Genomic DNA, 21,002 nt, shown 5'->3' with positions numbered 1-21,002 from the left:
GTAAATTACTGGCATGGTAGCAACAGCACATTAAGCCTTGCACTGGGGAGGTGGGAGCCAGGGGGTCAGAAGTTCAAGGTCATCCTCAGATACACAGTCAGCCTGGGCTACATGAGGCCCTGTCTTAAGCAAACATATCCATGTGTATCTGCCTCTCTAGAGTCACTTGGGTGTCATTACTGTGTGCTTAGATGTGTTTGTAGAATAACTTTTTGTTTGTTTGTTTTTTTACCTAAGTTAAATTCCCAGCCCAGGGGCCTGGGGAGATGGCACAATGGTTAGGAGCACTGGACCCTGGTTCAATCCTCAGCACCCAGCATGGCTGAAATTGTTGCTCACTGCCGTGTAAATCCAGTAAGTCCAGTTCCAGGGAGGATCTGATGCCCCCTTCTGGCTTCGGGGAGAATCAGGCATGCACAAACAAGGTACACAAACAAGCATGCAAGGGAAACACTCATCCACATAAAAATAATAAAATTAATTAAAACAGTTTCCAGCACAGGTGGAGAAAGGTGTGGCTTTCCTTCCATTGACTGTCATATGGGTCCATTTCCCAGCCTGAAGGAGATGACCCTGGACACAGGCCCCAGACTCTGGCAACGTACGTGGGTCTTCAGCCCACCGCGCTCAGGTGATAGCAGATCTGGCTTCCGGGAGCATGTTCATCTCTTCGCAGCTGGTAACACGCTTTCAAAGAGCCTAAGGGGAATGGAAGGCAGATTCCCCTCTTTGCTTTGAAAGGCAAATGGCCTCAGAACAGTGCCAGTGGACAGGAGAGCTGAGGCATGCATCAGGCCCCAGCCGACTGCCTTCTCTCACTGTGGTCAAAGTTAACTAGTTCTCACTGTACCTGGAACTAGGTCACCCACAGGTCTGTGCTGGGGATGGAGCTGGCTGTCAGAGGAGGACATGGCTAGACTGGTTCTTGGAGTGCTCCCCTAGGGAGGCATTCAAAGGGGCCTGTTTCACCTTTGTGTGGGATTGTCTCTCTTCTTCCGGAGAAGTGAGCATTTTCAGGTCTGTGGGTGGAGAGAAAAAAAAAATCTTCTCTTCCCAAAATAATCTCTTTCTGCAGTTTGAAGGCGGGGGTTTGAAGCTGGACCAGGCCGCTAGCACTATTTTTACCCAGCTCACAGTTCGGGGTGTAAACAGCAACCCTGGCCACATGTCCTGAGTCGGCAATCTTCCTCCCCTCCCACCCCCGCCAGTGTCCTGTAGCTGACAACAGGGTCAACCTCTTTGAGGCAGAGACAGGTCCTGGAATTTTGTGCAGATTAAAATGGGACAGAGTTTACCCTCAGTTCAGGTGATGATTCCTGGACCATGGGGTCAGTGTACAAACACAGACACATCGCCATGGCTCCATTATCTCTGCCGTAAACACCAGGCCCATGACAGCCACTGTGCTGGGGATGATTTAAAGATGCAGAATCACGAGGGGAAAGGCAGGCCCACAGCTGACCCCCCTCCCCCGTGCACTCTGAGGTTCCCGGAGCTCAGGCCATGACCCTCACTCCCTTTTGCATAGTCAAGCACCTTCTCCGTTGTTGCTTCTCTCACAAGGTCGGGAGCTGCAGAGAGCAAGCGTTTTACTCTGAATGACGAAGGTCTCCGAAATCCAAATCCACTTAGTTCTTCAGAGGATGGAGGCCGACAGCCTTCTGTGTTGGTGCCACAAGAGGGCCAGAGAAGGACCAGCTCCTGCCACGTCTCCAGTTGGCAGAGAGCATGAGGCGCTAACCGAACATCCTTGTTTCCTGTCTGCCATGGGAGTGGGTGAGAGGCCAGTTCGGCCTCCCAGAGGGCATCTTGTTCATGAAATAAATAAACCAGCAAAGGTGAAAATGGGCCCATCACGGCTGGCACCTCCCTACTCTTCTCTTCTGGGGCGTGATTGGGCTTCCGTTGCTTTCCCTGTAGCCCTGTTTGTTACCCAAGGCTGCCCCTGAGGCTTTTCCGATAAAATAAGGAAGGGGTTATGAGTCAGCAGGAAAGCCCCCGCTCTTGCTCATTATGAACAATGCAACAATTCCTTCATCTGCTAAAATTTATTTTGGAAAGCCGGGCACGGTGGCGCATGACTGTAACTTGCACCCCAGGAGGCAGAGGCAGGTGGATCTCTGAGTTTGAGGCCAGCCTGGTCTACAAAGTGAGTTCAGGACAGCCAAGGCTACACAGAGGAACTCTGTCTCAGGGAAAAAAAAAAAAAAAAAAAAAAAGAATTAGAATATTATTGTTGTTGTTACCAATATACGTCAACACTGACTGGAACTCTGGAAGTGGTCCTCAGCCTCTGCATCCTCCTGTCTCCACCTCCCAGCTGCTGGGATTCCCAGCACGCACCACCAGCACTTGGTACTGCCATGGCGTCCTTCACTCAGCAACTGAAGCGTTTCCCAAACATCCAGTGCACACCCAGAACTGCTCATCTAGATGAAATAGTTCCAGTTTCAGATTCTTCCGGTAGATGGTTCTGTAGGAGGCAAGAAAAAGAAGTAGAGTGCAGGTAGGCAGCTGAGGAACCCCCCCCAGGCAGCTCTTTTGGAGGAAGTGGTTTCGATCGATTGTGGTAGCTGTTTATCACAAAACTCACTGCCAACTATTGAGAGCTAAGGTGGCATTGAAGCCCTCTGGGTGGTACCAGGGCAGGGGACGGATGAGAAGATGGCCTTCCGTTTGAGAAGCGAGGATGGGAACACGTTGTCTCAACCTGCTGTGCCCTAGATTTCCATTGTTAGCCTGGCTCTCCCAGGACTGGGCACCAGAATCCAACTGGTGACTTTCAGTCTGGACTAGAACAAGTCTGTCTCAAAAGCCAACCCCGGCAGCTGGAGAAATGCCTCTAAGTTAAAACGCCTTTGCTTCTCTTCAGGACTGGGGTTTGGTTCCCAGCACCCGTGTTAGGCAGCTCCCAACAGCCTGGAATTCCAGTTCCGGGTGATCGGATGCCCTCTTCTGGCCTCTACGGGCACCCCCTTACTGTGGCATTACAAGTTCCAGGCCAGTAAGGGAACCTGAACCAAAGTTCAGCAACAGCTGAACTTTTTTTTTTTTTGTTTGGTTGCTGAACCAAACAGCAACAGCTAAACAAAAGGTAGCCACAGGGGGCTTGTAACTCGGCGGGAGAGCCACTGGCCTGCCGGAAATCCCGGAGTTAAATCCCACCCCCACACACTGCCGGAAGACAGGGGCTGGGGATGAATGTTAACTTGGATGTGTGGGTCATTTCGTAGTCTACCTGCCTAGCACGCTCAAATCCTGTGTTTGAGCCCCAGCACAGCATAAACCAGGTGGTATAAGCAGCACATGCCAGGAGGCAGGAGGATCGGGAATTCAAAGTCATCCTTAGCTTCACCGTGAGGCTGAGGCTAGCCTGAGCTCCCTAAAACCCTGTTTCAAAACAAAACAGAACCAGCACCACGTAAACCCCTAGAAAACAGGAGCAGGGACAAGCGCCCACGACAGAAACCGCACGTGGCCCGCAGGCGTGCCCGCCAGGCTGGCCATTTGTTGTGAACTGTGCTCACGCCCCAGCGTCGATACTGCGGAAAGTGGAAACCTGCAGCTGACGGCTGTGCCCGAATTTCCCAGAATCCATCCCGACGCACCCTCTCCCGCGGCTTCGGGTAAGTCTTGGTTCTGCTCTCCCGGTGACTCACATGCGCTGTGCTGCTCTGAGATCATCCTGGAAGACACTGACAGTTGGCGTGGGACGTAGGTGAGGTTTCAGTGTTCTTGAGACGCCTTCGATGGGCATGGTGAGTGGGCACAAAGACTATTGCCACCTAGTGCCCCTGGTTATGTAATTTTTTTTCCATGAATTATAGTTTCTTCTTCTGAATTTTGCTTATATATATATTTATTTATTTATTTTATTTTATTTTTTCAAACAGTCTCACTGTGTAGCCTTGGCTGGCCTGGAACTTTCAGAGATCCACCTGCCTTGTGTGTGTGTGTGTGTGTGTTCATGTCTCTCTGTGCATGCCAAGGCACCTATGTAGAGGTCACAGGACAACTTGTGGGGGCGTCTACCAGGAGATCTCAGAGAACGCATTCAGGTCGTCAGGTTCGAGCCACAGTGCTCTACCACTGAGCTGCACCTCCAAATGCATTTTTTATAAGTGGTTTCTAAGCTAAGAGCTCCGGTTCCTGTGGAAGGTGGGTATTGCTATGGTGTCTGAGCTATTTCTGGAGATGGATAATTTAGATTAAAATTCCACAGCTTTGAGGAAGAATCCGTTCTGGCTAAAAGCAAAGCAGAGTCATTGACTCCCTCTCACGTGATATGCAACAGGGCCATACAGTCTTCTCACTTTTCATTCCTCCCCTCTTCTTCCTTACCCTCCGCTTCCTCTGTCTCTTTTAATTTAAATTTTTTTTTTTTTTAAATTTTGCCCAGGCTGGCCTTGAACTCGTTCTGTAGCCAAGGATGGTCTTAATCACCTGAACCTGTCGACTCAGCTTCCCAGGTAGCTTGGATTACAGGTCTCTGGCACAGAGGTCATCCGGGCTGAAGTTTTCTTCCTTTTGAAAGAAACCCCTAAATGGCAGAGAACTGCTGGCTTCTCTGCATCCCCCTACCCCCACAAAGGAGGAGGAGTTTAATATGGCTGATGGGTAGGAAGGAAGAAACAGGCCTCATAGCATCCCTTTTTCCTGTCTTCTCTCATGCAAACTTTTCTCCTGCAAGGTGAGAAACAGGAGCTCAATGTGGCCCAGGATCCTCTCTAAGTGGCCAAGTTGGTCCGACCCTAACTCGAGTCCTGGAAGCTCAAGTTTTTGACGGTATGAGTCACGTTCTGTATCAGTTTATCTGCGCTGATGATTATCTTGGGTTCGCATCTAACTTAACCGCTGCCTTCTGCTTCTGTTTGAAACTTGCAGGGAAGGGAAGGTGCTGCTATTTTTAGACCTCCAAAAAGACCCCAACAGATTTACTGGGAAAGGTCCTGCTAAGTTAGAGCTGCCTTCTAGCGCCTCATTACTTGTCCGTAGAACACTAGGTCCCTTAGCTGTCAAGTGAGCAGATGGAGTTGGAAGGTGTTTTCCCATCTGAAATGCATCAACAGTTATGTACCAAATGCCCAGGAATGCATGGATAATGGAGAGAGACACGCTGCCATCGTGCTTTATAGACTAACTAGTATGTATCAATTACAGTGTTTAATGTTGCAAATGAAATAGAGTGATTTCAAACATTTGTTGGCTCATTGGTGATCTGGGAAGAATTGGATCCAGAATACAGACAACACACATCCATTCCCTGTCTGGGCTGGATTCACTCTTTAGCTACCCCGTGACCTCATTCCTCCTCTGTCCTGGCAGCCTGGTGCTTCTCACTCTGCCTGCAGCGGGTTGTAGGAACACCATTTACCAGGCAGTGAAGAGCCCAGAGCCTAGCAGGCTCTTCAGACTGCGGAGGTCTATTCTGATTAGGTCAGTGGTCCTCGACCTGTGGGTTGTGACCCCGTTGGGGCTCGAATGACCCTTTCAAACGGGTTGCCTAAGACCTCCCTGTATATCAGGCATTTACATTACGATTCATAACAGCAGCAAAATTACAGTTATGAAGCAGCAAGCAAAGACATCTCATGGTTAGTAGTCTGCCTTAGTTTCTTTTCCTGTTCCTGTGATTACAAAAAAAACCCTGATGAAGTGGGCGGGAGAGGTAGCTCAGTGGTTAATAGCAATGGTGATGGCTGTTCTTCCAGAGGACCTGGGTTCAGTTCTCAACACCCATAGTGGTGGCTCACCACCACCCAAAACTCAGCCGTACTTGGGAGGCAGGGGCAGGTGGATCTCAGGAGTTCAAGGCCAGCCTGGTCTACAGAGTGAGTTCCAGGACTTCCAGGGCTACACAGAGAAATCCTGTCTGAAAAACAAACAAACAAACAAACAAAAAACAAACGAATGAAACAAAACCATCCATAACTCCAGTTGCAAGGAATCCAACATCCCTTTCTGGCCTCCAGAGGCTCCCAGCATTCAGGAAGTTCACAGGCACAAATGCATAGGTAGACAGATCAAGGTCTACAAAGTAAGTCCAGGGCAGCAAAAAACAAAACAAAACAAACAAACAAACCCACAACACAACAGAACAAAAACCCTCTGGTGAAAAAAAGGAACTTAAAGGCTCACAGTTCAAGGCACAGTTCATCCTAGTGGGAAGTCCAAGCAGCAGGCTGGGGAAGCGGGTGCTCCCCTCACATCCACAATCAGAAGACAGAAGGGGGAGTGCATGACATGCTCAGCTCACTTTCTCCACTTTGTGCAACTTGGGGACCCCTGGTTTTCCCACATCATATAAACTGGTCAAGATACCCCCTTCCGTATTCGGAGGCCTGCTGTCTCTCAGGTGATTCTAGACTCTGTCACTAGGATGACACGGTGCCTTTCCACAAGGCTCAGGAATTTGGACACCTCTTTGGAAGGCAGAAGGAACCGCAACCCCTCAGGGTGGTTTTTTGTCAACTCAACACAAACCTAGACATGTTTGGGAAGAGGGAAGGCAGTAAGCAGCACCCCTCATGACTTCTGCTTTTCTGTCTCCAGGTTTTCGCCCTGACGTTCCCCAGCGATGAGCTGTCCCCTGGAAGTGTAAGATAAAATAAGCCCTTTCTCCCCAAGTTGCTTTTGGAGAAGTTGCAATGGGAGAGTAGCTGTTTATGACAGAAGAAAAAGACAAGAAATAAGGTTAGAATTCTCTGAGAGGACATTTCAGTCAGTACAAAACGAACAGGGTGATGAGCACGCGCACTCTCTTTACCCTGCGTCTGGGCCTGGTCTTGCACACTGTGGTTCTAGCTACTCAGGAGGCTGAGACAAGAAGGCCATAGGTTCAAAGCCCGCCTGGGTTAAATAGGTTTAAGACCAGCCTAGGCGATGCAGTGAGACCCTGACTCAAAATAAGAAGTGAAAGTACAGGGCTGGGTTGAAACTCAGCAGCTTAATATGTGGGAGGCCCTGGTCAAATATCCAGAACTTCCTCCCCGCCCCTACCCTCCCCCCAGAAAAAGAGACATGAAGAAAATAAAACAGAGGGATCAAGCTACTCCTTAGCTTGTCAAGGGCAGGCCTGGGAAGCCAGACGTTTGCATTCCAAATTCTGTGCCGGTGTTATTCAAAGCAGCAGGTCTGTTTGCGGTTGAGATTTGTCGACTGCCACCATGTCCTACTTTATTCTGTTTGGGGGGGGGGGGGGTTTTTGGGGTTTTTAGGGGGGGTTGTTTTGTTTTGGGTTTTCGAGATAGGCTTTCTTTTTGTATCCTTGGCTGTCCTGGACTCACTCTGTAGACTAGGCTGGCCTCGAACTCGCAGAGATCTGCCTATCTCTGCCTCTCCAGTGCTGGGATTACAGGCATGCGCTACCTCACCCTGCCCAAAGAACTCCGAGCAGAGGATAGTGTTGCTCCATTGGCTTCTGGGTTTTAGGGGCCCAGTACATCTTCACTGCAACACTCTGCTACTTGCCTTGTTTTGTTTTGTTTGTTTTCTTGTTTGTCTGTTTTTTCGAGACAGGGTTTCTCTGTGTAACAGAGCCTTGGCTGTTCTGGGCTTGCTTTGTAAACCAGGCTGACCTCGAACTCACACCTGCCTGAGTGCTAGGCACAAAGTCACGAGCCACCATGCTCTCTGCCTTTCTTCTCCTTTTAGGAAGATAACATGTGCATAAGAGAGGCCGGGACAATAACTGAGGTGACAGCCATAAAGAAAAATGTGCAGGTCACGTCACTGAGGCAGCCTGTTCGTGTGGGTTGTTATTTCTATCAGATTTAAGGACATGGTTTGAAGGGCTAACCATTAACCACACTAAGCAGATCAGCACTGCATGAGCTCTGAGCCATGGAGATACACCGGCCCTCTGTGTTCTAAGTTCAAAAGATCTGTGAACAAGATATAACCCGAGTGAACTGAGAACCCAGAGCGTGAAGCCAAATGCACACAGTAAATGGAGCATGGTCGCTAACACCACTGGGCCACAGAGCTGTGAGAACATGTTCCTGGGGGCCTTTAGAATCCCTTATTTTTCCAGGAATTCTCCTGCCTCTGGCTCCCCGGTGCAGGGTCAACAAACATTTTTAGGTACATTTTATGTAAGAAACTACAGCAGGGAACTGGGGTGTGTGTGTGTGTGTGTGGCTTAGTGATAGAGAATTTTCTCAATATATGAAAAGCTTGGGTTTGATACACAATCATCACCACTTCCCCCCCCCCCCAAAAAAAAAAAAAAAAGCTACAGTGGGGACACACGATCTATTTATGCAGCAATCACTTGAATCCTTTTTAAGATAAGGAAGAGATCACGTAGCCCAGGCTGACCTCGAATTTAGTGTTTCTCTGGAGTGCTGGGATTATAAATATGTGTTGGGATGGAACCCAGGGTTGCAGGCTTGCCAGGCAGGCTGGGACATCCCCAGCCCTCCTTTTAAAAAATAAGCATGTTGGCTGGGCCAGGTGGCACACGCCTGTATCCCCAGCACCCTGGGAGGCAGAGGCAGGAAGATCTCTATGAGTTCGAGATTAGCATGGTTTACAAATTGAGTCCAGGACAGCCAGAAAGAAAAACCCTGTCTCGAAAAACCAAACCAAAAGGAAAGGGGGGAGGGGCATGCTTGCCTTTACAGAGGAGCTCCAAGACAGCCTGGGTTACACAGAGAGATCCTGTCTCAAAACAAACAAACAAACAATAAACAATGCAAAAGCTGGCCATGATGGCCCCTGACAGTAGTTCCAGCACTGGAAAAGCTAAGGTAGGAGGATTTTGTGAGTTCAAGGTCAGCCTGGGCAGCATAGTTAAAAAAAAAAAGATTTGGGTAGCTAGAGAGATGGCTCAGCAATTAAGACCACCTGGCTGCTCTTCCACAGGTCCTGAGTTCAATTCCCAGCATCCACATGGTGGCTCATAACCTTCTGATAATGAGATCCGATGCCCTCTTCTGGCATGTAGGTGTATATACAGATAAAACATTCACATACAGTAAAAAAAAAATAAAATAAAAAATAAACAAAATGACTTGGGAAATGCCTGTGCAGGTATGGGGGCTCCAATCTCCACTCTAGGATAATAGATTATGACAGGCTGTATTTTAAGATGCCCACATAACAGTGGACATGCCTCCTTGTAGTTAAATTCTTCCTTGTGGGGCTGTAGAGATAGCTCAGTGGTTAAAAGGTGCACGCGGCTCTGGCAGAGGACCAGAATCCTCATCCCAGCACCTACTGTAACCCCAGCTCCAGGAGATTCGATGTCAGCTTCTGGCCTCTGCAGGGCACTGCATGAAAGTTCGGAACCACCCCGTTACACCTAACTCATTTTAAAATAAAACTAAAACATTTAAATTTTATTTTTGGTTGACGCAGAGCCTCACCGCAGCTGGCCTGGAATATACTAACTAGACCAGGCTGGCCTGGAACTCACGGAGCTCTGCTTGCCTCTGTCTCCCCGGTGCTGGGATCAAAGGTGTTTGCTACAACACTGGGCCAAAAGATTTGTAAAAGACTGGCTTTAGAGTTAAGAAAGGGACGAAAGCTAGGGCTTAGCCTTGCGGTGGGTAGGTGCCCTGTCTGCGGGACTCACGTGGCGCCGACTAGGCAAAGCTGAAGAACCGGCTCCGGAAGAGACCCTAGCGAGGACCTGACGGACCCTACACCACAGCCTGGGGGCTGGAAAAGCAGGGTGAGGGGGTTGATGAAGGAAATGAAGAGAGGGTTTCAGAGAGGAGCTGGGAGGACTGGGAGACGATTGGAAGAAACAGCAAGGAAGAAGAGGCAGCCATCGGGTCAGAGGTGCCGGGCGAGGCTTCCTGAACAGCATTTGCAACCTGGCTCCATGGAAGAAACGGTAGACGCTTGCCTGGCGTGCACCGGGCCCTGGGGGGTCATGCCACAGTGCTTCACAGGCCAGATGTTGTACTGTAATCCCAGTACTCAGGCTCAGAAGGTGCAGGGAAAACTCTCCACCTAAAGGTTTTAGGTAGCTTGGGCTAAATGAAACCCAGTCTCAGAAAGAGGGGGTGGGGTGGGGAGGGGAGTGGGGAGTATTTTAATCTTCAAACTCTATTTAAAAAAACCTGGTGCCACCACCCTGCGTGGCACCCCGCCTCCTTGCACTTAGTCTTCAGGAGGACGTACATATTAAGTGCTGTCCAGTGTGGGTGCTGTGGACATGGAGTTTGCTGGAACTGGAGAGCTCAACAGGAGTTGCTAGGACACAGACACTGGTGTGATTGTGCCCGACATCTAGGAAAGTCACTCTGAGGCCACCCTCACAGTATTCTAGGAATTAAGCAGGGTCTTCGGGCGTCATGCAGCCTTTGGTCCTTTTGCCTCTGCTCATCCCTACAGCCTTGTTTGAGGATCTGAAAGGGCCTAAGGAGTGCCAGGGACAAAAAGCACCTTCTTACCTCCCAAGGAGCTCATTGTCCGGCAGAGCCAAACAAGGGATTGTCCCTGAGGTGAGTGCACCCTGCAGCTGAGCACGGAGGACATGCCAGTGCAGGGCCAGGAAACATGGCTGCTAGCAGGGAGACTCTTTCCAGATGAGGCGGGTGTGGGGGGTGCATGCTTGTCCTCTCAGCGCTTGGGAGATGCAAGCAGGAGGAGCATGTGCTCAAGGCAGCCAGAGATACATGAGCCCCTATCTCACCCTCCCTCCCCAAGGCCTTTAACTTCAGCACTCAGGAGGTGGAGGCAGGTGGATCTCTGTGAGTTCAAGGTCAGCGTGATCTACACAAGGAATTCCAGGACAGTCAGGACTATACCTAAGGGGCCTTTTTCATAAAACCAACCAATAAAACAAACAAAGACCCCCAAATCAAACCAACCAACAACAACAAAAAAAAAAAACCAAACAAACAAAAAGAAAAGGCAACATCTGCCAGGTGATACACTGGAGGGGGAAGGTCCAAGGGAGAGCAACTGTACAGAGAACAGAATCCAGTATGGCCGAACAGGGTACAAAGAGGAGGATGCAAGAGATGAATGGGGAGAGGTGGGCAGCGGGTGGCTTTGGCATGTAGTTTAGTAGTACTTGCCTGACATTCCCAATGCTCTGGGGTTCAATCTTCAGTAAGAGAAGGAGAGAGGCAGGGAAAGAGAGAGAGAGAGAGAGGTCAAGCATTCATCAAAAATGTGAAGATCAGAGGACAACTTATGGGCCAATGTCTCCCCAACCATGTGGGTTTCAGGGATCTGTTTTCAGGCCTGGTGGTAGCAACTTTACCTACTGAAATATCTAGCTGTCCTACTTCTTTGTTGTTTATATTTGTAAAAAAAAAAAAAAAAAATTATGGGGCAGCCAGGCATGGTGGCACAGGTTTTTAATCCCAGAGCTCCAGAGGTAGAGCTAGGAGGATCAATGTGAGTTCAAGGCCAACCTGGTCTACAAAGGGAGTCCAGGACAGAGAAACTGTCTCAAAGACCAAAACCGAAAACAAAAGCAAAAGTATGGGGCTGGAGAGATGACTATTGAGTTAAGAGCACTTGCTGCTTTTCCCGAGGATGTGGGTTTCATCCCCAGCCCCTTCATGGAGGCTCAAACCGTCTATAACTCCAGCACCAAGGAATCTGAAGCTCTTCTCTGGCTTCCACGAACACCGCACGGATGTAATCCACAGACATATGTAGCTGGCATTTGTGGGTTCTTCCTTCTTCTACCCTTCTCTTCCCTTTCAATCCTGTAACACTAGACTCGAGAGAACAAAGGATAGAGAGGAAAGGAAGGAGATCCCTGAATAAAGTCCAGGGTCAGAAAGGGAAGTACAGAAAGATGACTACAGAAAGTAGTCATCACGGACTACTTGGTGCTGATTAGGGATGCTGATCTCCTCGGGGCAAGTCTGAGCTTTGCTGTCGGAATATCTAATTTATTCTCGTTGCCTCTTCATTGTGCAGGACAACTTAACAAACAGCAACCATCAGCTACTACTTACAACCCAACAACAACTACCATCAACTCTTGGAGCATTTACATACCCTCCAAAAAGCCCCCAAACTCCGAACATCACACAATTGCAGACACTATCTGTAGCTGGCAAAATCATGGCCCTGCCAGAGCCTGAGGCAAATCATAGTCAGCTACTGCGAAGCAGCCGTACATTCCACACCTGGGAGTAAAATGAAAACATATTCTTATAATTTTCTGTGTTTCTAGAGAAACCAGAGTTCTCACTACCACATACATACAGGCAAAACACCCCTACATATAATATAAAATAAAAAGATTAAATTTTGTAGAAAAAAATTCCACCTTTTCTCCCTCTCTTTGTCCCGTCCTTTGTTCCCTCCTTTCTGTTTGCATTTTCAAGTCATAGCTGACCTGGCTTATACCTAGAAAGGACAAAGTTAAGGAGTTATTTATGGTTTGTCCATGCTCTGCTGTGTAGACAAGTTTAAAGTTGCAGATTCCGGACACCCAGTTCCCACCCATGATGGGGATTAGACCTAGGGCCTTGGGTATGCTGGGCAAACGCTGTACCACTCAGTTACATCTCCAGGCTTTAGGTTTTTGAGACAGGGTCTCATTATGTAGCTCAGGCTGGCCTGAAACTTAGCATTCCCAAGTATTGGGAAAACAGGTGTGTGCCACCATGCCAGCGTGTGACATGACTTTTGGTGACCCTACGAAACAAAGTGAGAGGATCTCCGAAATAATTCATACCACCCGCAGATCCTCCCCTCACCCCAACCTGCCCGTGTTCTGATTTTAAAAGGAGCTGGGACCCCAGTACGCAAACAGGGATCCATTTGCAGAGAGAGGTTTAGACACACTATTAACAATGGGGTCCCTGCATCAACAGATTCGGCATCACCGGGAAACTGGCCAGGCAAACAGAAATCTCCAGCCGCACCCTCCATCTCCTACATGAGAGTCTGTGTTTTTACTAAGATATGCCGGAGTGACACCGTGCACGTTTGGCTTGAGAAGCCCTGATCGACAAGATAGGAAGCTGCCTGGCTCGTGAACTTTATTTCACAGTATTGCAACCCGCACTGTGTTTGGCATGGCTGATTGACAGATGATCAGTTTGTCAGCCTTTATGTGCACAAATTTATGACCCAAAGTAAACTCTACTCTTTCTTTTTGGCTTTTCAAAAAAAATTTTTTTTTAATCAGTGCCAAGGACTGGACCTAGGGCTTTCTGCATGAGAGGAAAGCACTCCTCCCCTTAGCTACATGGCCAACCCTTTCAGATATTTTTATTTTGAGACGAGGCTTCACTAAATTGTCCAGGGTAGCCTTGAACTCACTCTGTAGCCCTGGCAGGTCTTGAACTTGTGATCCTCCTTGCCTCAGCTTCCCAGAGTAGCTGGGATTGCTACAGGACTGTGCTGGCATCCTTGTACCCTTTTTTGTTTTGTTTTGTTTTGTTTTGCTTTGTTTTGAGGCAGGATTTCTCTATATAGTCCTGCTGTCCTGGAACGCAGTATATACACCAGGCTGGCCTTGAATTCACTGAGATCCTCCTGCCTCTGCCTCCTCCCCCAAATGCTGGGATTAGAGGTGTGTACCATCTTGCCTGGCTCACTGTACGTATTTTTAAGTTACAGCTTTTGTGGGTGCCAGAGGAGTCCAGAAGAGGGTGTTAGATCCCTGAGGCTTGAGTTATGAGTGGTTGTGACCAGCCTGAGATGGGCGCTGAGATCAAATTCAGGTCCTGTGGGAGAGAAGTACATGCTTTCAACCCTTCGGCCGTCTCTTCAGCAGCAGCAGCGGCACCGCCACCACCCTTTTTCTGGTTTTCTTTGTAGAAATCGTAGCATCAGGATCTTCTACAATTGAGACTACCCTCAGGCTCACAGTGAGTCAAAGCTGGCCTTGCAGTCCTGGTACCCTGGCCTCTACCTCCTGAGTGTTGTGATTCCGGGCATGCGGCACCTCGTCCAGCTCCAGGAAGCTTCCATCTTCCTAAACTGGAATACAGTCACACAGTGACTCCCCATCAGCCCACCCGACCACAACTGTACTTTTGGTCCCTATGAGTTGGACCTACTCCAGGTATCAGTGAACCTTATGACACATCTTTGTTCATTTGTTTGTTTTTGTTTTTGTTTTTTTTTGTTTTTTTTTTTTTTTTTTTTTTTTTTTTTTTTTTTTTGAGACAGGGTTTCTCTGTGTAGCCCCGGAACTCCATCTGTAGACCTGGCCTTGAACTCACAGAGATCTACCTGCCTCTGCCTCTAGAGTGCTAGAGCTAAAGGCAGGCATGCCCTACCAGCACCCGACGGCCTTTTTATAGCTGGCTTATTTTACTCATCGTGATGGCGTTCTGACTTATTTGGTTGTAGCGGGGTTTTTGTTGTTATTGTTTTATTTTTTTCTTTCCTTGCATTTATTTCTTCTGCCGCAGAATTTCTCTCCTTCCTACGGCCGGATGATATTTTACAGTGTGTGCCCAGGGCATTTGATGCCATTCATCCAGGGCGGACATTGGGATTGCTTCTACCTTTCGGCTACGTGGATAATGCTAATACCGTGTGGGCATATGAAGAGTCGTAACCCACCTTCCTTTCTTGAGTCAGAATCCTAGTATGTTGTTCAGCCTGGTCTCAAAAAACTCCTGGGCCAGAGGAATACTACCATAGCCAGCTGAAGGGTCACTGGGGCTGGGGAGTGCCACAGGGGCTCCCCCTACAGCCCGGGACAGCTTTGAACTCACAGCAATTGACCTACCTCAGCCTCTGGAGCACTGGGGTTATCGACCTGTGTCACCATCCTGAGTTTTTTTAAGGATGACCATTTGCTGGGCATGGTGGCTCACACGTGAACCCCCGACACTCAGAAGGTGGAAGGAGGGAGAAACGAGAGTTCTAGGACAGCCTGGGCTACCTACTGAGTCCTCGTCTCAGGAGAGCAAAAAAGAGAAAGAAAGACTCCTCTCGCAGCCAGCATCCCTCACAGACACGCCGTGTCCTTCCCGCTTACACACAGTGTTGTCTAGAATGCTAAATAAACACAACATCCCGCCTGGGGGATATGCTCACCATGGATCCCTCTTTAATCTATCAAGTCTCTAAACGACTTTCATTAAGGAGAATGAATTATCTGTTGTTGGGAGCAAATTGTCTGTTTCATTTAGTGTCTATCCTAAAGGAGGCCTGGCTGCAGACCCAGAGCCGGAGTCAAACCATTCATTTGTGGAGCTCAAGAATTGATCTGGTGACACCACGCTCGTCCCCTGATGCTATTCCTATCCACCCAAATTATCTGTGTGAATATAGGCACATGCCGCCCCCACCCCCACCCCCACCCCCGATGTGCTGGGCAGCTGGTGACAGGCAGATGATAGGCTCAGACAGAGCTACACAGTTGGCTGCCCTGGGCCACGAGGCCTCCCTCCCTGCCAGTGTTGCTGGGCAGAGACATCTGTAGCCCCAAAGCCCAGGGCAGACACAGCCCAGGCAGTCTCCATGCTTGGGCAGGGCAGGGCACATCCAAAGAGAGGGGCAGCTGAGCATCTGTGTGACCCATTCTCAAGCACTGAGGGGCCGGGGAGAGCTCAGCCAGTGAAGTGCTGGCTGTGCAAGGTGGAGCACCCGGGTTAGGCTCTCCCAGGGCCTGAGTAAAACCCAGGTGCAGCGGTGCGCGCCCGTAATCACAGTGCCGGGAGGTGGAGAGGAGAGGAGGGTGCCTGTGGCTTGCTGCGGCTTGCCGGCCGGTCTAACTGAATCAGCCAGCTCCTGGTTCAGGAGAGGCCTTGTCCCAGAAGCGTTTGAGGAAGACATCTATCCATCAAACGTCAATGTCTGGCTGCCACATGCGTGTACGCACACATGAGCTGCACTACACGTATGGGGAGGGGGGGGGAGAGAGGTAGAGATTACCTCCCCCAAATGTATTGAGAGCTCTCTCAGAACCCTGGTTTCTGGCATACCTTCTTGCTTGTTTTCCCTCAGACAGCCAGCGGGGGCTCACTCCGGCACTCTCAGTTTCTTTCTCTCTTTTCTTTTCTCTTTTTTTCCTTTCTTTTCTTTTCTTTTCTTTTCTTTTCTTTTCTTTCTGGGTTTCTCTGTGTAGCCCTGGCCATCCTGGAACTCACTCTGTAGACCAGGCTGGCCTCGAACTCACAAAGACCTGCCTGCCTCTGCCTCCAGGGTACTACAATTAAAAGCGTGCACCAGCAGTGCCCACTGGCACTTTGCATCTCATCTCTACTATTTTGGCTCTAGGTCAACTCTAGGTTGTCAGATACCCTTGAGAAGTGGGGGCGACACTCACCCCGGCTCATCTGGATGTGGAGGCTAAAACTCTGGATTTCACCTTTCCTGGAATCACTTTCACTTTGAAAAGAAAATCTTGACCTAAAGACAGGGAAGCAGGACTAACTTCCCCATTCTCACGTTTAGGCCTGGCCCTGGAGGAGGATCACTTGGGGGCTGATCATTTATGGGATCTGATTAAGGGCTTTGGCCGAGATTTGCACCGTCTCTGAGAGAGGCCCTATCGATTTGGAAGGATGCACGCAGAAGGAGCTTCCGTTTGTCACGCTCCCCAAAGAAACCACGATAGAACTACCGTCAGCTGAGTGTGCAAGGGAGGAAGAGGCCAGGGCTTGTCTACAGGAAGCTGAAGACGCAGCAGTCTGGATAAGGGCGCATAAGCTTGATGACTCCGCAGGAGAACCAGTGTCTAGCCAGAAGCTTTGACGCCATGGGTAGGTGACTGTGTGACAGCAAGGATTCAGGAAAGCCCGGAGAACATGCATGAAATACCAACACACTTGTAGGCAACTGCCTGAAACCCACAACTTGCCACCTCTCAGAGTGATTCCACTCTGTCTACTTGGAGTGCTGGTCCTCCCTGGCCTTAGTGCCTCTTACGGGCTTATTCTAGAGCCCAGTAAAACACGCTGCCTGCAGAAGACTGCCCAGACTGCCCTCCCTTAGCTGGGACTGTTCTTGTTTCCTTTTTATTTGGGTTTCTTAAATCCTGGAAACCGAACCTGAGGCCTCATGAATGAATGGGAGGGAAGCCGTAGACTGAACTACATAAGAAAGGGGGAAAGCAATGGACAGGAAAGGCTTAGATATCCTTCAGCCTGCTGCCCACAGTGTTCACATCTTGAATAGCTACATTCGAGCATGGAAGCCAGGAAGTTGATTTTGGAATAGTTCCCCAGCCCCCCCCATCCTATCATTGTTTTCTTTTTCTAAACATTCTGTTTTGAAACAGGGTCTTGTTAAGTTGCTGGGGCTGACTTTGAGCTTGCCTTTAGCCCAAGCAGCTTTTGAACTTGACAAGGTCCTCTTGTCTCAGCTTCTTGATATCTGGGATTACAGGCCCAGGACACCAGGCCAGGCTTAATCATCCTTTGGTATACATCCAATAGGGCATCCCATCTGGCATTTACGACCTCTCTCTCTTTCTGTTTTAAGACAAGTCTCATTATGCAGCCCATGCTGAACTCGGAGTTACAGCAATTGCCTCAGCCTCTGTAGTATAGAAGCCACTGCTCTGCCTCCAGTCATACATTCTTTTGCTTTTTTAATAATAATAATAAAAAAATTAGCCAGGCAGCAGTGGCATACACCTTTGGTTTTAGCACTTGGGAGGCAGAGGCAGGTAGATCTTTGTGAGTTCAAGGCCAGCCTGGTATACAGAGTGAGTTCCAGGACATCCAAGACTGCCCAGAGAAACCCTGTGTCAAAAACGAACAAACAGTTATACTTCGGATCATGATGATGCAAACCTTTCTTTAATCCTAGCACCCCAAAGGCTGAGGCAGGAGGATCTCTGTGAGTTTGAGGCTAGCCTGGTCTACATCGTGAGTTCTAGGACAGCTAGAGTTACGTAGTGAGACCCTGTCTCAAAATAATAATAAAAAAGGAATATGTTTAGTGTGTGTATATGGGGTTATGTGTCTATGGAGATCTGAGGGCAACTTGGGCCCTAATGTGATATTTCTTTTTGTTTTGTGTTTTTGTTTATTCTTTTCCCAATGTGGTATTTCTTTTTTTTAAGAGGCAATTTAACCAGTTTATTTTTTTACATTGTTTAATTTTTATTATTATTATTAATTACATTTTATTAACTCTGTATCCCAGCTGTATCTAGCTCCCACATTCCCTCCTATTCCCACCCTCCCTCATCTCCTCCCTGCCCCTTTCCAAGTCCACTGATAGGGGAGGTCCTCCTCCCCTTTCATCTGACCCTGTTTTATCAGGTATCGTCAGGACTGGCTGCAAAGTCCTCTTCTGTGGCCTAGCAGGACTGTTCCTCCCTTGGGGGTGGGGGAGGTCAAAGAGCCTGCCATTGAGTTCCTGTCAGAAATAGTCCCTGTTCCCCTTCCTATGGGAAACCAATTGGTTACCGAGCTACCACAGGCTACATCTGAGCAGAGGTTCTAGGTTATATCCATACCTGGTCCTTGGTGGAGTGTCAGTCCAATGTGGTATTTCTTAATGCCATTTTCCAGTTTTGGTTTGTGTTCCAGGATCTATGTTTTAGCAAAGGAAATCCGGTGTCTGTCATTGGTGGTCCTTTCTCCTGGGTAGCGTAAAGTAGTGGGCTTTTTTGTTTTCTAGAAAGGGTCACAGATAGCCCAGACTGTCCCGCCTGCACCTCACAAGGCCTTGTGATACCCAGTGCCAGGCTGGTCCTCAGATTCATTACCCTCCTGCCTCAGCCTCCCAGGTGCTGGGATTACAAGTGTGTGTCCCCTGGTAATGCTCCAAGTAGGTCGGCTCAGCACTCTTCCGTTGAGGCTGGGAAAATGCCTGCACCATGTAGTTTCAGGTTGTTGTTGAGGTAGAGCTAATGCTGCTCCTGGGACTTGCTAGTGTCAAACTCTGCCTGCTGGGAGCTCCCAGGCCTTTTTGGTTTTGCTGTGTGTGTGTGTGTGTGTGTGTGTGTGTGTGTGTGTGTGTGTGTTGTGGGGTTTTGTTTGTTTTTTTGTTTTTTGTTTTACCAGTAAGCTTTGAATTGGTTAGCTGTGCCTAGGGGAATTTCCCTTCTGAGGCCAAGGCCTCCAAGTAACTGCTACCTTATAATAAGGTCTTTCTTTGCTTTGATCACTTGAAGCCTGAGAACATGGTTTTCTTAGGGGGCAGGTGTTTGAGCCTGTGTTTAAATTCTAGGAATACATTTGGGTTTGCTAATGTAACTTGAGAGGGCTGGTGAGTTATTTTGGGTGTGCATGGCCCGGCCCTGTAATGCTAGGCCACTCTTGATAAGGGCCAGCTAGATTGGACCAGCTAGTTCCCTAAAAAGGCTCTCATTCCATCCAGCCCGGAGTGCTGACATTGCAGCCTCCGTTCTCTGGACTAAAGGCCCGCACACTTTTCTCCCAAGTGGATCAGGAAGCTGGAGGCAGGAAGAAAGCTTGTTTTTCTTTCCCGTAAGCCCTTGCTCCACCGTGTGCAAAGACTCTCCCCTGGTTTCACTCTGGAAACTAGGAAAAATCAAATGAACCCTCCCCACTCCTTACCCTGGAGATCGGTGTCATGTGTCCCACGCTAGCCTTGAGTAGCCAACGGTGGGCTTACATTTGCTAAGTAGATGAGGCTGGCCTCGAACTGCTGATCCTCCCACCTCTACCTCCCCAGTGCTGAGTCCAGACTTTTGCCACCACGCCCAGCTCAAATTAGCAGCGATTTAAGCATACTAAGGAGACTTCCGTAAATACTTTGAAACCAAAGGACACAGGGACAGATGCCTAGGCTGGCACTAGTGAGGCCACACCCACGTTGGAATGGATTCCCAGCACAGGAGGACTGGCCAGTGTCAGGGCTCCTGGATGGTTTGTCTGTAAGATCAACGTGTCAGGCCGAGCATGGTGCAGCCAGCACTTGAAAGCTGAGGCAAGTAAATCAGAAATTCAAGGTCTTCCCTTGTCACATAGGGAGTCTGAGACCAGCCTGGGCTACATGAGATGCTATCTCAAAACAAACAAACATCTAGAAAAACTGTTACAAGAGAAAATCTAGGTGTGGAGGTGGAAGTAGTCCTTTGGGCCCAAGGCCTGCCGTAGAATCTTCTACTAGGGAAAGCAGACAAATTCCTGCCCCAGCTGGCTGCTGTACAGCACAGTGTCACGGGGAGTCTTGGCTGACTCACAGTTTCGCTGGTCTCAGCCCAAATGCCCGCCCGGATATGGCACTAGGTTATCCCTTCCTAGAAAATTCGGCGCCTCACTTTGGCCCATCTGTTAGGAAAAGACCTGGAAAGACGCGCCCTGTGCCGCCACCTAACGGCTGTTCTGCGTCAAGGCAGCTCTCTGGCTGTTTCTCTTCCTCAGCAGCATCCTTCTCCGCCCATCCCACCAGCTTGGAGAGGCTCTCTTCACGGAACCCAGGACTGTGACTAAGCCTGTCAAGTCTTCCAAAACTTCGCAATGTCCTCCTCGTTGTTATTTCCTGTCTGTTTCCCCGCCGTGATTAACCGTAAAACTCTGAAGGCGGAGAGGACCAGGGTGCATGTTTACCAGAAGGGGAAGGAAGCCGGGAGCTGGGGAGAAGGTATCCCTGGGCTTAAGGAAAACAACAGCCTGGAGACAGGTGGGCGGATGGAGCTGATGGGAAGAAAGGCTGAGTCCTTAGGCTTGTGAGAAAAAGGAAGAAGCAGGTGCCAGTCAGATGGCTCTGCCAGCCTTCCCAGTTTTATCTTTTAAAATAATGATTTGTTTATTTGAGACAGGGACTCATGCAGCCCAATCAAGCCTATGTGCCTTGAAGTCTATTTTTTTTTTTTTTTTTCTTTCTTGACTGGGCCTCACGCTGTGGCCCTGGTACTCCACTACGTGGACCATGCTGGCCTGGAACTCCTAGATACTCTCCTGCCTCGCTTCCCAGCTTTCCAGCTGCTGAGGTGACAGGAGTGTGCCACCATACCTAAGTACACATCCGTTTTCAAGCAGGAAGATGAGGCAAACAGTGGCGTTTCCAGCCAGGGCCGCAGAGGGGGGGGGGGCCGTGGTAGCAAATGGCACTCCCCTGAAGTACCAATGGCTGACGAAGGCCGGGCATGTGGGATGCCTGCCCGGGAACGGTAAGAATTAGGACACAGG

This window comes from Psammomys obesus, unplaced genomic scaffold, assembly GCF_907164565.1.
Source record: "Psammomys obesus unplaced genomic scaffold, mPsaObe1.curated_primary_1811, whole genome shotgun sequence".
In the NCBI taxonomy this organism is placed as follows: domain Eukaryota; kingdom Metazoa; phylum Chordata; class Mammalia; order Rodentia; family Muridae; genus Psammomys; species Psammomys obesus.
The sequence above is the reverse complement of the archived record's forward strand: the minus strand, read 5'-3'. Positions refer to the sequence as shown.